Source organism: Caloenas nicobarica, chromosome 1, assembly GCF_036013445.1.
Source record: "Caloenas nicobarica isolate bCalNic1 chromosome 1, bCalNic1.hap1, whole genome shotgun sequence".
NCBI lineage: Eukaryota > Metazoa > Chordata > Aves > Columbiformes > Columbidae > Caloenas > Caloenas nicobarica.
In genome coordinates, this window is record NC_088245.1 from 39,148,016 (window position 1) to 39,162,987 (window position 14,972).

Here is a 14,972-nt window from a genome sequence, read left to right on the forward strand (position 1 = left end):
ACTGCTTAGTTTTGCATACCTTTTTCAAGTCTCCTCTTGTGTCCTCTCACAGACTGAGGCTACAAGAAGCTTGGTGCAAGTGTGTGTATACAGCTCAGCAGCAAAACACTCTTTGCACTGGGGGAGAAAAAATCTTCTGCCATAAGTGAGGGAAGGTTTATTCCAGATGAATTCCAGTGATCTTTCAGGTATTTGGGAATAGCTGGAAGAAGGACCAAGCTCAAAGAATTCTCCCCAAGTTTCTTCTTGAGGCCAAGCCTTGCTGGAGCAAGCTTTGGGACGCTTCGGGAGGCAGTGCTGAGCAAATAGCTGTAGAAGGGAGATAAGTGGGTTCCTCTAGGTCAGCCTCCAAGCTCAGCTCCTTCTGCATCCAGCTGGCTTGTGTCTGATGCTTTTGAGATGCCTATCACCTTTAACTACTAGTTCAAAGAACTTCCATGAAGAAGCTAGAGACAGCAGAGAGGACTGTGTGTGTGCGTGCATTTAAGAGGTAAGTAATAGGAGAAGAAAGTATGAACAAAGCCTCTCCATGTACCTCTGAAGTGTTATTCCTACACTGAAACTGTGGGTTATGAAAGGAGGTTGTTAATCACCCATCCCAAATCCAGTTACCTCATTCAAGAAGTGTCTGCTGCTCAGCCATGGCTCTTCCGGAAGGAAAGCTTCATAGATAAGAAAATTCCCTTGCCATACTCCCACCCTGCTACTTGCCCACTTACATACCTCTGAGGAAGGCAAATATTGAATGATGGGGATCCTTTCCCTTGCTTGTCCCTGACTGCCTGGGACCATCTGCCTATGACAGACAAGTAGCTCATCACCCTGGTCCTTTGGTTGCAGTCACTGCTGTGTGGTGTATGTGAACACTGCCACTCTCCAGGGCACTGGGGAAGAATCAAGCCTCAGATGTCGGCTCCTCACCCAGCAGATCCTGGACACTGACTGCCTCATGCCTGTACATGCTGGGGGAGTAGGCAGAGCCCCCCAGTTGGAACCAGCCAGGGAGGGAAGAGGCTCTGCATCTGGAAACTCCCTCCCTCTGAGCCATCCTTTCCCTGCTTCCACTCTTCTCTCTCTCCCCCACACTATTTCTTGCTGTATTTGAGCTTGATTAATTCCGATGTGAAGAACCAAGCTGCTTGGGAAAGGTGCTGAATCTTGTGTGGAGTGTCTTTTATATGGACTTGTGTGGGATAGCTAGTTAGAGGTTCAGACGCTTAGGCAGGTGAGCGGACATGCAGGCTCTTTGAAGATCTGCTGCTGGTGCTGAGTGTCCAAAAGGCCTTGCTGACCTGTCTCAGCAGGGTGCATGGCCATTGGGCTGTCCAGCCTTGGCTTGCTTAAAATGCCGTGGCATTGAGGGGCCGCCCTTCACCACAGGCTGATACGCTGCACCAGGTTGTTGATCCCCCTCCCTGGCTCAAGCCTTCCAGGGTTCAGGAGGGCAGGGCGGGCAGTGCTGGCCCCACTTTAACCCCTGCTTTGTCTGTGATCAGCACAGAGAGCTGTGACTCTGGATGCTGACTATTCGCCTGTGCTGCCACACCCTCTCCTCCAATGCCTCCTAGCTCCTCTGAGCGACGGATGGGGAAAGGATGCAGAATTTAGGTCATTAATGCGGTAAATGGGAATATGAGAGAACAGGATTCAGTTTTTGCTCTGCCACAGGCATGCTGTTAAAATCACTTCTCTCTGCCTTAGAGTCCCACCCTGTAAAATGGGGGTGACAGCCCTCCTCTGCCTTGTGCCATACGGTGACATGTTAAAGAGGGCACGGCGTGGGTGCGCTGGTGCCAGCGGCTGTGCAAGCACATGGAGTAGGTGAGTGGTGGATCGCGACGATTCAGAAGCCATCCCGGTGCAGGAAAGGCCTCGATGTCACACTTCTTGCTCCAAGGTCACTTGGCAATTCTCTGATGGACATCTGTGACCTGCTGAGATGGTGCAGCAGCCTCCCTGGCACCTGTACTGGTGGAAGCACTTCAGCCACAGGCGGGGAGGGGGATGGAGCAGCTTAGCAGCGCTGCTAGGGTCTGACACAACAGCCTTTTCCTGTATGGCATGTGTGGTTTTTGTGGAGCCAGGGAGGGAAGAGCCGTGTGCCACCCTATAGCTAACACTCCTGAATGCCTGAGCAAGAGCAAACCATTATTTGGGAGGGCGTGTAGGGCTCTGAGAGCCCCTCAAAGGAATAAGAGTGATGTCTTGTCTGTACTTGTGTCCCTTTGCCCTTCCCATACTTCCTGACTTGAGCTATTAATATTTCATACTGAAACAGGCAAGTGTTGAGCTCTCTGGGCTTCTCCTGCACGCCTCTCTGAAAAACATAAACCATGTGCTTCCACCTCCTCCCTGCAGCTCTCCCAGTGCAATTCGGGCTCTCCCCTCATCCTCTTTCTCATGCTCACCCACGAGATCTTCCTCCTGTTTCTCAGTCTCTCTCATTCATCGCAGCCAACTCCCTCTCCCTGGCGTATTGGTGTGAGCATCCTTTGAGCAACTTGCTTTGGGATGTGCAGGCTGCGAAGGAGGTGGAAGGAGCTCTGACTTGTCCCAGGACAGAAAGGCTGGGCACTCCCAGGTCTGTGGAAAATCACAGAGCAGCCCCTAAACCCCCTGGATATTACTGGGAGTCTTTAGATGAGATCCCCACCATTTGCTTGTTGCCTGCCCAAGCTTTGGAAAATGCAGTCTGAAGGAGCTAGGACTGGTGCAACAGGCACCCCTCCAGTGCCTGGACTGGGACAGAAGTTCCTCAGCCAGGGCATTAAGAGCAGAGACAACCTGCCATACTGCCAGAAGGGACTGAATGTCTAAGATGCATGAAAATCAACATTAACTGCGCATTCAGCCCTCAGAGAGACCTCCTTCGGTGCGGCCAGGTCATCCTTTGGGTACATGCTGTCTATCCAGGACAGCTGGCAGCCAGCTCTGCTGCAGCGAGAGTCAGACCAAGTTACCCCCGATGAGAACCTGGCTCAGTATTGTTGGTGATACAGTTTATTTTTGTGCCGCTTTGTGCAGCCCTGTCTCTTTCAGAAGTCCTGCTTGCCCGCGGAGTGCAATCCATTGCAAAATAGTAAGTTCCAAAGAATGAAAAGCTACTCCCTTCCTGCAGGGTAGGAACACTTTTAAATGGTCAGGACTGTACATCTGAAAACTGGGAGCCAGAGGCAGAGGAAAAGACATCCAAAAGGAGAGAATCAGACAAAGAGGAATGAGAACAGAAAGACCTGTTTTCCCAGAGTGATTTGTGATATTTCCATTTATGGAAAAAAGCAATCCACTGAAAGCTTTCCTTCAGTCTCACCCTCTAATTTAGCAGAGGTTTTGGCATGATGGCTTCTGGAGAAATAAATAAAGGTGGCTGGATATAGCTATTTTCTCTAAAAGCTCAGAAAGATGGCTTGGTGTTGGCTGAGGATTCAGTACCTCTTTCTTCCACACGTTCCCTGTACCATTTTAGGCAAGTCACTTAGCCTCTTTCTTCTTTCACTCGAAATGAGAATAACGGTATTTCCCTGCCTTAGGAAAATAGCCCGAGGATATATTTATATTAAAAATTTGAAAGTGATCAGACACTGGAGTCATTTGGGCCAGATAATTCTTCCCATCCTCCAGTTCAAATGTAACATGCTCGTCTTTGATGTGACCTTCTCCCAGATAAACATGAAGGCTGTGCACATGTGAAAGACCTCCCAAATTCACACTTGTGATTCCTGCCTTGGAAGTAATCCTCACTGCAGACTAAACATTTGCTATCTACCCATTGAAATAAATGTAAGAAACCCTGCACAAAGGGCAGGTAGTCAGACACAGGCACGAACGTTTTTTTCTGCTCCAGGACCCTGTTTCTGAGCACAGTCCACTTGGTACTAACTGGTGAAGTGAGGCTCAGAGCCAGCCTCTGGGCTGGGAAGACAAATTCCACAGCTACATGGCAAACTGTCACTGTGTCTTACTTACATGTATTGGCAAAGGGCTTCCAAACCAGGAGTGCAGGTTTGCTGGCCTTGTCAAAAAATGATACTAGTGACACTGAGTCTCTCTGGGTTTTAATGCTCAGTATGACATGAGTTCAAGAAGAAGGAGTGAGGTTTCATGAAGTGCAAAGGCAAGCATGGGAAATACCTTTTGACTACTCTCCATCCTTCCAAGAGTGAAGCTCTTGAGAGCACTCATCATTTTGGGAGATTTGGAGCTGGTGAAAACCATGGTGGCAGGGACCACAGACATCTACTTTTGCCCTCATGCGCCCAAAAGAAGGGGTGGCTTTTCAAAAGTGCTTGTTATCCCTCTTGGGAAATCTCTCCATAGATAGCACCTTACAAAAATGAGGCCATCTTTTCATTTGCCTCAGTATGCACTTAAAGACCTTGGTTACAGGGCGTAAGGTTATATCTGCAAATGTAGCCACTGTGCTATGAGGGACAGTAATTTTGGGGCTTGAGCAAGTGCTGCTCTAACAACTCTGACCCTGCACAGAGGCAGGAGATGCTGTGGTGGTGGCAATACTTTTTGACTCAAGTGGATGATTTTAAAACCAAAGAGTCCACAGCTCTCCTTAGGGACAGAAGAACTCAGTGGGGCATCAAAGAGTGTCTGCAGGAGTGAGCCTGGGACAATAGCAGAGATCCCATGGCAACAAAGGACCATCAGAAATCTCGCCATCTTCCCATCCAAATGCAATGCACCTGCTTTGATATCACCTTCTCCAACATAAACATCCAGCAGGGCATATGTTAAAAAAACCAAACAAAACCCTAGCAACATAACCAGTATGTTGCATACATAATACTCTCCTTGGGGAGAGGATAAAAGAACAAACCACATGTGACTGCTATCAAGCCCCATCACTTAATGTGCCACTGAAAATCATTCAGACATTGTGGTGAAGAAGCCTGTAAAAGAACTGATGCAAAATAGAAATTGATCTTATAGTTATGAAAGAATATCCCCCCTGCCTTCAAGGTAGAACCATTATACCAGCTCTTTCCACCTTATTATTAATAATAATGTTTATTACAGCTGTTCCCAAGGATCGGATGATAAAGGGAGTTTACTGCAGTAAAAATGGTACAAACACTGCTGTACAGACCATTGCTGCCTTGGTGAGTATGAAGGAAGGGGTGTATCACAGTGCATTAGCAATGACCAAAGCTACAGCAGTAAAATGGCCTGATAATACCAACTCTGAGGAGATGAGTTTAGTCAGGAGATGGTTAATAAGTAGAGATTCAGACACAGATGGACAGGGGAGGAAAATGTGGGAGAAGCCAATGTGGGGTAGCACTGAGGAGGAGGTGATGAGGTGGAAGGAGAGAGGTAGAGTGAACAGCCACCGAGCACTGGCAAGAGAAGTCCCAGCCAAGCCAACACCAGGCTCCTGCTCTGCCTTTTTCAGCTCTTAACTCCTCGCTTCCTCTCCGCAGCCCTCCCCGACAGTCACCCGGTGAAGGAGAGCGAGCTAATGACAGAACGAGAAGACCCCCCGTGTGATATTTGGCTTCCCCCCACGAGCATCCTGGGCGCTGTGGGAGCGCAGAAGAGCCTCCTGAGTCCCGCCCGGTCCCTGCAGCGCTCCCCCCGCTGCCGCTGCGGCTGCGGCGGCCGGACCCTGCGGCTGCTCCAGCCCCGACCCTGCGGCTGCTCCAGCCCCGACCCTGCGGCTGCTCCAGCCCCGGCCGCTTCGCGTTTTCCCTCGGAAGCCGCAGCCTCTTCGCCTGCCCGCCCCGCTCCGCAACGCTGAGTAGCCCATAGACTCTGCCTCGGAACTGGCTATAGTTCTTCCTTGTACGTGGGTGGAGATGCAGCTGTAGCAAAACCTATTATTAAGATTATATGAAGATTTCCATTTATAAACAACCTTCTTTTTTACAGGGTTGTTAACTTTCAAAACAATCCTCGCTGTGGCTTGAATTTCCCCATGCTTTGTCACAGGCAGAGAGTGAGATTTGCTGGGAAAATTGGGCAAAGGCACCTGCACGCATTTTGGTGCAAACACAAACACAGCACGTTTGAGCTTTACAAGCTGAAACATTGCAAGTGGCTGGTTTTCTGGGACTGCTAGACATCTGTCCAAGTTACAGATGAAAAACCTCAACACAGCAATAATAAAAATCATTCATAAAATCCTTTTTGTATACATCCAGTACGAACATCTCCCCCAGTAAAAAATTGCCTCTATTTTCTAGACTTTGCTAGAATCAAAACTGAGCTGAATTTTCCTTGAAAATACTATTAAACATAAAAATGTATTAGGCTTATCTAAATCGTCAAAAGCTGTGGATAATTTTGCTCCTCCTAATGTATTTCTCACATTTCCTTCTTTTGTTAGCATTCTGGAATTGAAAACAGTTATATATATATGTGTATAACAAACGCATGTTATGATTTTCTACACGTGTCAGTGAAATAATTTTTTTCTGATGTTTTCCAGTGTGATTCAGTGAATGTGTAAAGCATTGGCAATATGTGATTTCTCAGCAGAGAGGTTAGAAACTATTTATACAGTTGTTAGAATGGCTAGTGTCACTCTAGGTAGGAAAAACATCTGAACTTTATGGCATACAAGCCCTACTGGATAGTTTTCAAGGTATATCGGATGAGTTGGTAAAAGCTGTTGCCTTTGCCTTGCAAGAAGATGCAGAACTGGTCTTTAAATGAGCTGGGAATCAGAAAATAGTTGAGAAAAGGGTTTGTAAATAGTTTTACTCAGATATTTTAGCATGATCTTGGGTTTTAAACCCCAGGAGCACAACTTAAGAGTTGGAGCTGCTGGAGCGGAAGATGGAAAAGTGAAGGTAGAAGTTGATCAGGACATGGAGAGAAGTCCAAGCAAAACAGAATGGGGCAAGCGAAAGAAATCAAGATATTACAGGGGATTAAAAAAATAAATCTGGCAATTTGTAGGAAGAATATTTGTGTGTGTGTAATGAGTCAAATGTGACACTACAACTGTGAGCCAAGTGACAGGAAGGGTGATGCAATTATCTGCAGTGAGAGAGAAATGATGTTCATGAGGTGTGGGAGGAGAAGAGATGCTCGATAGCTACCACAGGCAATTCCAATCCTCGGCTGCGCACCCAGATGTCAGTGGAAGGGAGATACTAATGGAAATATGTAAGGAGTGGGGTGGATGGGATGAAGGGAGTGTATAAGAGCTGTTGCTGTTCCTATTATTTTTTTTTCCTATCACAGCAACAATATTGTAACTAGGACAGGTTTTGCATATAGGGTTATGGCATCAAACTCTCAGAAATCAAAGCATGTAAACAACATCCTGGCTGGATGAGGACATAGGGACTGAACTATCTGGAAATTGAACTCAAAGACCCAGAGCTCAGGTGGGTTAGTCTCTTCCCAGAAGTACACAGAGGAAATTCATGTGCCGGAAAATTTATCATTCAGCTTGTCCTCTTGGGTTGCATTTTTCTTCTCAGATATAACTGTATTGCTGTTCTGTGAGCTTGCATCAGAAGATGGAGCCAGGCTCATCTTGTACAGTAAGTCATGTTTTGGGTCGGTAGTGAGGTGGTTGGAAGTTACCATGCACAGGCATGGATTTACCAGGCAAGAAAAGAGGGAAAACCAGCCCTCCTTATGCTGTGAAAACTGGTCTGTGCAGCCTGGGACACAGCCACCAGCTGTACAGTGCCTTGGTTCAGAAGTACCCTTACTCCAGTGGGAATTTGTGCTTGGCTATTCCCAAACTCCAAATCTGGAATCTTGCAATTGTAATGCTGTGTTCACAAGATTTTTTTAATGCAATTTCCTTAATCATTTTTAAATTACGAAGACGGAGAAAAGGCAATTCAAATCTTTCATCTCCAACTCCGCACTGCATTTGTCTCTGACATATCCAGCTGGGTCTATAGGGAGACGCTGTCCTCAGTTAAACTGGTGTAAATCTAGTGTGACTCTGAGCTGCTCCTTCAGCAGATGTGGTCACAACCAAGAAAGGAATTAGGCTTGCAGCTGTTAATTAGCTTATGAAGTATGTGGTGTGCTTTAGGGTCCTTCAGGATGCAAAGCACTATATGAAAATTATTATTAGTTATTAATAATAAAAATACCCGAGAACCCCAGGGGAATAATCCAATGAATGGAGCAAGTCAATGACAGAGGCAGCTTTCAATTCATCCTCCCTCTTCTGTGTCACTTTAGGTCTCCTCTCCCTTCTCCTCCAAGGCTCAGACACACAGAGGAAGGGAGAGACCCCCATTATACTTATTTAGCAATTTGGCAGTCTTGGCAAGTTTCCTGTGTTCTCCCACACAACATAATCAGCCTGCAGTAGGAACTGTCAAATCTGTACCTAACTGACAGCCAGCAGTAGAAATTTTGGGGAATAGCAGGGCGTGGGAATTCCTCAGCTTGCTTCCCATAGGAAAACCGCAACCCTGTCCCATGGTCCTCAGGGTCTTTCATACCATTGGCCTCACTGGCCCTGTGAAAAGGATGAGGTAGGTAGGCACCGCTTGCTTTCTTTAACAATCTCTGGGTGAAAATTGGGTGTCCGGTCATGGTTGCCTGAGTTGGGGTGAGCAGGTCCATTGGGGATGCACAACCTGCTTTGGCTATTCCCGCCCAGCAGATGAGTACGAAGTTTATTTTAGGCAATGAAATAGAACAAGGGAAAGGCTGGGTTTTCTCTAGCACTTTTTATACCCCAGGGATCCCAAAGCCCTTCATGCAACACTGAGAAAGATCCCCCAGCGTGGTGGCTCCGCAGACGAGCATGGCAGCCATTACGTGCTCACTGAGCTTGCACAGGCTTTGCCCTCGGAGAGTGGAGGCGGCTTTACCCTGGCAGGGAATATTGGTTATCCCTCACTCTGTTCAGAAAGCATGCTGGGATTTTTGCTGTCCCTTCAGGCAGCCCACCAGAGATGTCCAGGAGGGAACTGGGCGTAGGATTTCCTTGGCAGAAAGCCCTGCTGACTGCAGTGCTTCAGGATGAGCTGAAACGCGCAGGGCCACGTTCTCATGGAGCTTTTCTGCCTCGTGCCCTTTATGCCCTGAAATGCACCACCTACAACCAGTAAATGAAACCTCTGAGGAACAGGTCAGGACTTTTCTAATTCTGCAATTTCCTCTGGCAGTCTCTGTGTCTCGCTTTGCAGCACCGATGTTTTGGGAGAAGCCCAGCTCAGAGCAGTTCCCGAGCTGGACCAAGGCTACCCGGTGCTGTGGTCTGGGGAGCACCGTGGGAGGAAGTGAATGTGAACATGCCAAACCCCTTTAGGATGCTCGCCCCCAGTAAAACCACCCCTGAGCTGGTCCTCACTCGCAAAATGATCTAAAGCCTCCCAAATGCTTATAAAACAATAAAGAATAAGATACTGGAGGGAAGACAGGGCAGGAAGAGTGGAGGGCTGACCTGATGTACAGCAAGCCCCTTCTTACCAGCAGCTGGGGAGGGAACCACTGGTGTCCCAGAAAGGGGAGGTCTCTGCCTTGGCAAGTCCCCAGGGTGGGGACACCCCCATCGCAACCCATTCCCAGTCAGCCTGAACACTGAATCTAAATGTGGCTTAATGCTGTTTCTTGTATTTTCCAGCTATGCTGGGATTCGGGATTTGAAGAGTTGCCTGGGCTGCATGTATAGGACCTAAATACTTTCAGGCTTCTTCTTCCATGGGATTATTTTGGTGTGATCACTGGCAGGGCAAATATCTGGAGTAACAACTGGACTGGTCTGTGAAAGCTGTAGGAAAGCAGTGCACTCTGTGCTAAAAGAGCCGGGACACAGAATTTGCCTTGTTACACACACAAAAAAGCCATCATGCTTATTTTTGACGTGGGTCGCTGGAGTGCAGAAAGTGTTGGTAAACACAGTCTGTATCCCACAGGGCTGAGCAGGGTAGCTGGCCTGTGTGAGTCTGATCAAATTGCGTTAGCACAGCTATGCTGCGGCTCTCAGTGCCTCCAGACGAGCTGCTGCTGTTCCAACTTGCTGCTTTACTCATAATCCACATCAAACATTGGGTGTTAAAGTAGATATTGCACAGATTTGATTTTAGGTCCCTTTTTCTACAGCTGAGCAGAAAACAAATGCCGAGCCTTGAGAGTACTGCTTGCTTTTAGAGGCTGCTATTAGAACATTAATAATTTTATTATTGTTATTTCCACTGGGTTGCAGGTACCACAGTGATTTACAAGAAAACAAAGTGACTCGGCTCTCTCCTGAAGTGCTTACAACAAAAGTTAGACTTCAGCACAACACTGGGCTTGTTTAGCAAGCAAACAGTGCCAGCAGGGTGTTCGGAAGAGGGAGGTTTATAGCAGCACAGGATCATGAGACATTTATGGTTGTGTGTGCATGTGTATGCCATTAATTTATGCTGGCTTTTAAAAAGAAAACCATGGAGAGGAAAAGTGTGCTAGATTTAAGGATGATGCCCGCAAGAAAGGTGAGCAGAGGTCAGCAAGGGAAGGATGATTTGGAAAGGAGGAGCATGAGACTACCCGTGGCACAGCCAGAGAAGGCATATGGGGGAGCAGGTACTGCTGCTCAGTCATAATAACCCCTTTGAAGCTTGACTGCAAGCCGTGCTGCTGCACCTGTATTTTTTCATCCATTGAGCACATTAATTTATTACGGAAGAGTCCGTAGGTGTGAGCTGTGTGCTAGGACTAATCTCTGAAGCGTTTTCAGCTCCTTTACACATAACATTACTCTTGCGTCCTGGGGAGGAGGCTATTCATAATGGAATAAAATTTACTCTCAATACTAGACTAGGGAATATTATTTCTAATGTGATCTGGTCCAGTTACACTCAGTTAGAAACCTGAAAGGCTGTTTCAGGGTTTTGAATCATGTCCAAGCCAGGTACCAAGCCACCTTCTGTGGCCAGTATTGTATTACTTGGAGACAGGACCACCAGAGCTTCTCACACCAAACCATACCTCCCCACCTACCCCACATGGGGGGTAATGTATGTCTCAGAACTGAAACTTCCCTGCTTTAATGTCTGTAAAACAAGAATTTGTCTCCTAAAGACTGTCAAAACCCAAACTCCTTCCAGATTGCCTCACTTTTCCTTGGAAAGGTTACCAGTTCTCCACTGGAATCACTGGCCTGAAATTCCAGCCCCTTCCTCAGTTTCTAATCTAGTGCTATAGCTACAGCAGTCTGTGAAGCAACAACAAATCTTGTGCTGCACCTTAGATCTTAACCTCATCATCTCACCTTCGAACTAGAGTTGCCGGTCAGGAAATGTACCCAGATCAAAGAATGTCAGCATTTCAGTCTCAACTGTGTGTTTGTCTCCCCATGAGTAAACCCCAGTTTTTGCCTATGCTACAGCCACTGCTGAAAGTCTTTCTCTCTTGAAGTTAGTCAGAATTTTTAAATGAAAATTTTTTAGAGGGATACAGAGACTTTGGCCTGATCACCTGAATCGCATATGAATAAGGTGAATACCTGAACTATTGGCATACTGACAATTTCAGTGCATCTAAATCATGGTTTTGGTCTAAAAAAAAGCCTTTAAAACAGTCTTTGTCCCACCCCAGTGTAGGGCAGGAAGCTTTATCATTTCAGAGTTTTGTGGGACAGGAAAATAATTCTCCATGTTTTTCCAGCCTGGTCTCTGCATCTACCTGACTTCATGTCAGCTACCATGCACCTTACTTGACGTATGTTTGCAGCTTCTCTTTGGGTCCTGATGGCACAGCTGTGGCTGCTGCAGGCACAGCTGCCCAGCTGTTTCTTGGGCACCGCTTGTCCACTTAACTCTACCCATAGTTTCCACATCTCAGTCTGTCAGTCTGTTTCTTCAAAACCAACCTCTGAGATACATTGTGCACCATCAACTTGTCCTCTTGGACCTCTTGATCAGCACAACCTTGGAAGGCTGTGGCCTCGGTTTTGCCAAGCCAGTATTAAAGTCATGTCAAAGCCAAACATGAAATTCAGTCTATGCATTAATGTCTGGTCCAAACTATATCTCTTGGAGCCACTTGTAGTGAACACCAAAATTAGTTTTGGCCAAGCTAGGACCAAAATCATGTGGATTTTCCTGTCACTTCCTCTGTGAACTGACATAATAAACTCACTGCGTATATGCCTCTTCAGGGCTGCCCTCCATTCCTACTGAAGGGCTTCTCTTTTCATGCAGTGCACTTCATGGTGTGCCACGGAACAGAATCAGTTAATACACCAGAGCGAGAATGAATGACTTTGCCTAACCACCGAGATCCTGTAACAAGCCCGTCACTCGGAGATTCCCCTGCGGGGGGGAGCAGAGAGAGCATTTCTTGACTAGCTGGAAGCCCTGTGTACAGAATACCTGTGGAGGCTGGCAGGCAAAGTGAGTGAGCTGGGACTGGATGCCTTCCAAGCATCAGAGCAAAACTGAGGCTTTCGGTGGAGGATGCTAAATTTTGACAACGGGAAAGAAACAGATAGACAAAGGGTGAGTGGGAGGGGAAAGCCTTTCCCTGCTAATGCTGTCTGCTCGTAGCATTATGCATTATTATGTATTTCCATATGCCATCATGTGTACACAGCATTTTGCTGGCAGCTAAAAAGGCAGAATCTTGCCCTCAGGATTTCACGGTACAAAGACCCCAGCCTTTGGGGCACTAGCAAGCGAGGATGCTCAGCTCCTCAGAAGAGACTCTGGGCAGCTGCTAGGCAGCAACTACAAAGCCTGGATCCTGCTTCTGGTGAGGTCAGTGGGAAAACTGTGGGGACAAGATTAGGTCTGAGACGTGCCGGCTGGAATGAGGGACTGAAGTGCCTGAGAAAGGTCACAAGCTGAGCTATGGCATGTTCATGTCTTCTTTGCTCCTGGCTTTAGCCGGATATCTCTGAATCATTCCTCATTCTAAAGATGTAATATAGTAAACAAAGTTAATAGTCAGAAGGGGCAAAGCTTGCCAAGGGCATAGGAGAAGTGGAAGTCATTAAGGCAGGGAGACTTGCTGCAGTAAATGAGTCCTGCAGGCAGGCAGGAGGGAGGGGGAGAAGGTTGTGCGGTGAAAGGAGGTGAGATGGCAGCAGGGGAGAAGGAGCAGAGTCATGGCTGCGGGGGAGATGGAGGGAGGTTGGGAAGGGGGAGATGTGCTGAGTGAGCACCGGGTCGGGTGGGAGAGGAAGGAGAGATCCAGCTCTGACAGAGCCATGTGAGGCCTGGAAGATGAAATGAGGAGCTGAACTTTGATGTAGAAGGAGACTGGAAGTCGGCATGAGGATTCGAGAAGAGAGAGTGACACAAGTGGAACAGCAGGTAGGGAAAAGATAATGTAGCTGCTGCACGCTGCGTGTTTTAGTGTGAGTATTAAGCCTCCCCTATAGTCCCGCTGGGCTTCTCCGGCTCTGAGAATTGAGTGGGTTTATGCTTCCTGATCTGGTCTAAACAGCTTGGTAAAGCATTATCTCTATATTGGTTTTGCCTAATCAATCAGCCACACGTCAGGAACGTTACTTTGTGAGGGAAGGGGGTCTCAGGGAAAGGGCTGCCCTTGAGGGGTGGGATGGGGTCCCTTACAGCAGAAAACCAGCATGACACCGAGGGATGGGGATCTCCCATCCTGGCCCGTAGAGCATTTCTATGGAGAGGAAAGCAGTGGGATGTCCTCCAACATCAGGACCTAGCCAAAAGGTGACCAAGGGGATAATCCCAGCAGTAGAGCATTTCCCACACTCTGCAGGTTCCCAAAGAGATCAATACCACTGACTCTGTTGTTTCTTGCAGCTCCCCTGGATCATGTCCTGCCAAGGGTAGTTCCTGCAGGACAGAACTGCCAGCATGAGCAAGAAACATTCCTGTTCCTGTAGCTCCCTCCTGGGAGAAGCTGCATCTCCCATTTCTGATGCTCTGAGTAGACCTTATGTCTTCTTTTTTTTTTTTTAAACAGCTTATCTCTCCTTTTACTCCTGAAGCAATTTTCTGCATGTGACTTTCTTCTAATTTTTAACCTCCTGTGATCTTTCAGACTTCTTACAGTCTTTGCTTTATTAGGCCAGCTGTGGTGACTCTTTCCTCATGCTGCCTCTTCACTTTTCTTCTGCTTCCTTCCCAGCTATTGGCATGCAGTTTCTCACCTTCAGCTTCCTCATTTCTCAGACTCTGCCTTAAGAAGACAAACTTTTCCATCCCTACCCACTGCTGCCTTGCTTGATTTGCACTGATTCCTGTTGTCTCTGCATTTCAGAAGTACACTAAACCTTTGATTCCCCTCAAGCATTCTCCCCACATGCTTTTCAGTGCTCATCTGCAGTTTGACTGGCTGCCTCCTTTCCTCTTTCTGTCCATTATGGCAATACCTGCAGTGCTGAGTTAATCTCCATTTCTGTCCAACAAAGTCTGCATTAAAAACCAAAACCAAACCAAACCAGAATCGATTCAAGATCTTCTTCATGATACTTTGTCCAGTCTCTGATTTTCAATCACTTGGGAAATACCTTCAGAAACAACAGTACGAATCCCTCATCCGTGTCCAGCAGGAGACTTAGGGCAGTTTATCAGTCTTTGTTTCTGCTTCTCCTTTGTTTCTCAAGCCACTCTTAGCCCTTCCTCCCTATTTCTCTGACACTGGTATTCTGCCCAGAAAACTCATGTTGTTCTCACCTCCTAGCCCTTTTCCAGACAAGTACAATATACTTTTTTAATCTTTCAATCACAGATGGCCCTGATTTATCCCACTTAGACTTAGCAACCCCCTTTCCTGAGCCTTTCTCATGCCTCTCCTCCTACTCTCTTTGCAGCCCTGGAAACATCTGACATAATTCAGTTGCTCAGGAAAACAACTACTTCTCTTGACCCTGGTACCTCTCATCATTTAGGCCTACCTCCTTACTCTGGCTTTTTACTTTACTCCTGTTTCCAGTAATTCCTTAGCTCCCAGTACTCCGCTCAGCTCTTTGAAAATAAGCCATTATCTGCTGTGTCCTCAGGCTCCTCCATCGGCACCGCTGTTCCATTTAACAAGCACCCAGAGCCTCCTTATTCTTCATAAAG

The 14,972-nt window shown here is 47.2% G+C and overlaps 1 protein-coding gene across 1 annotated transcript in view; it reads right to left on the reverse strand.

The window, feature by feature from the left end:
• CACNG2 (calcium voltage-gated channel auxiliary subunit gamma 2) overlaps positions 1 to 14,972 on the reverse strand; it is a 50,387-nt gene that overhangs the window by 5,582 nt on the left and 29,833 nt on the right. The gene's annotated exons all lie outside the window — the stretch shown is intronic.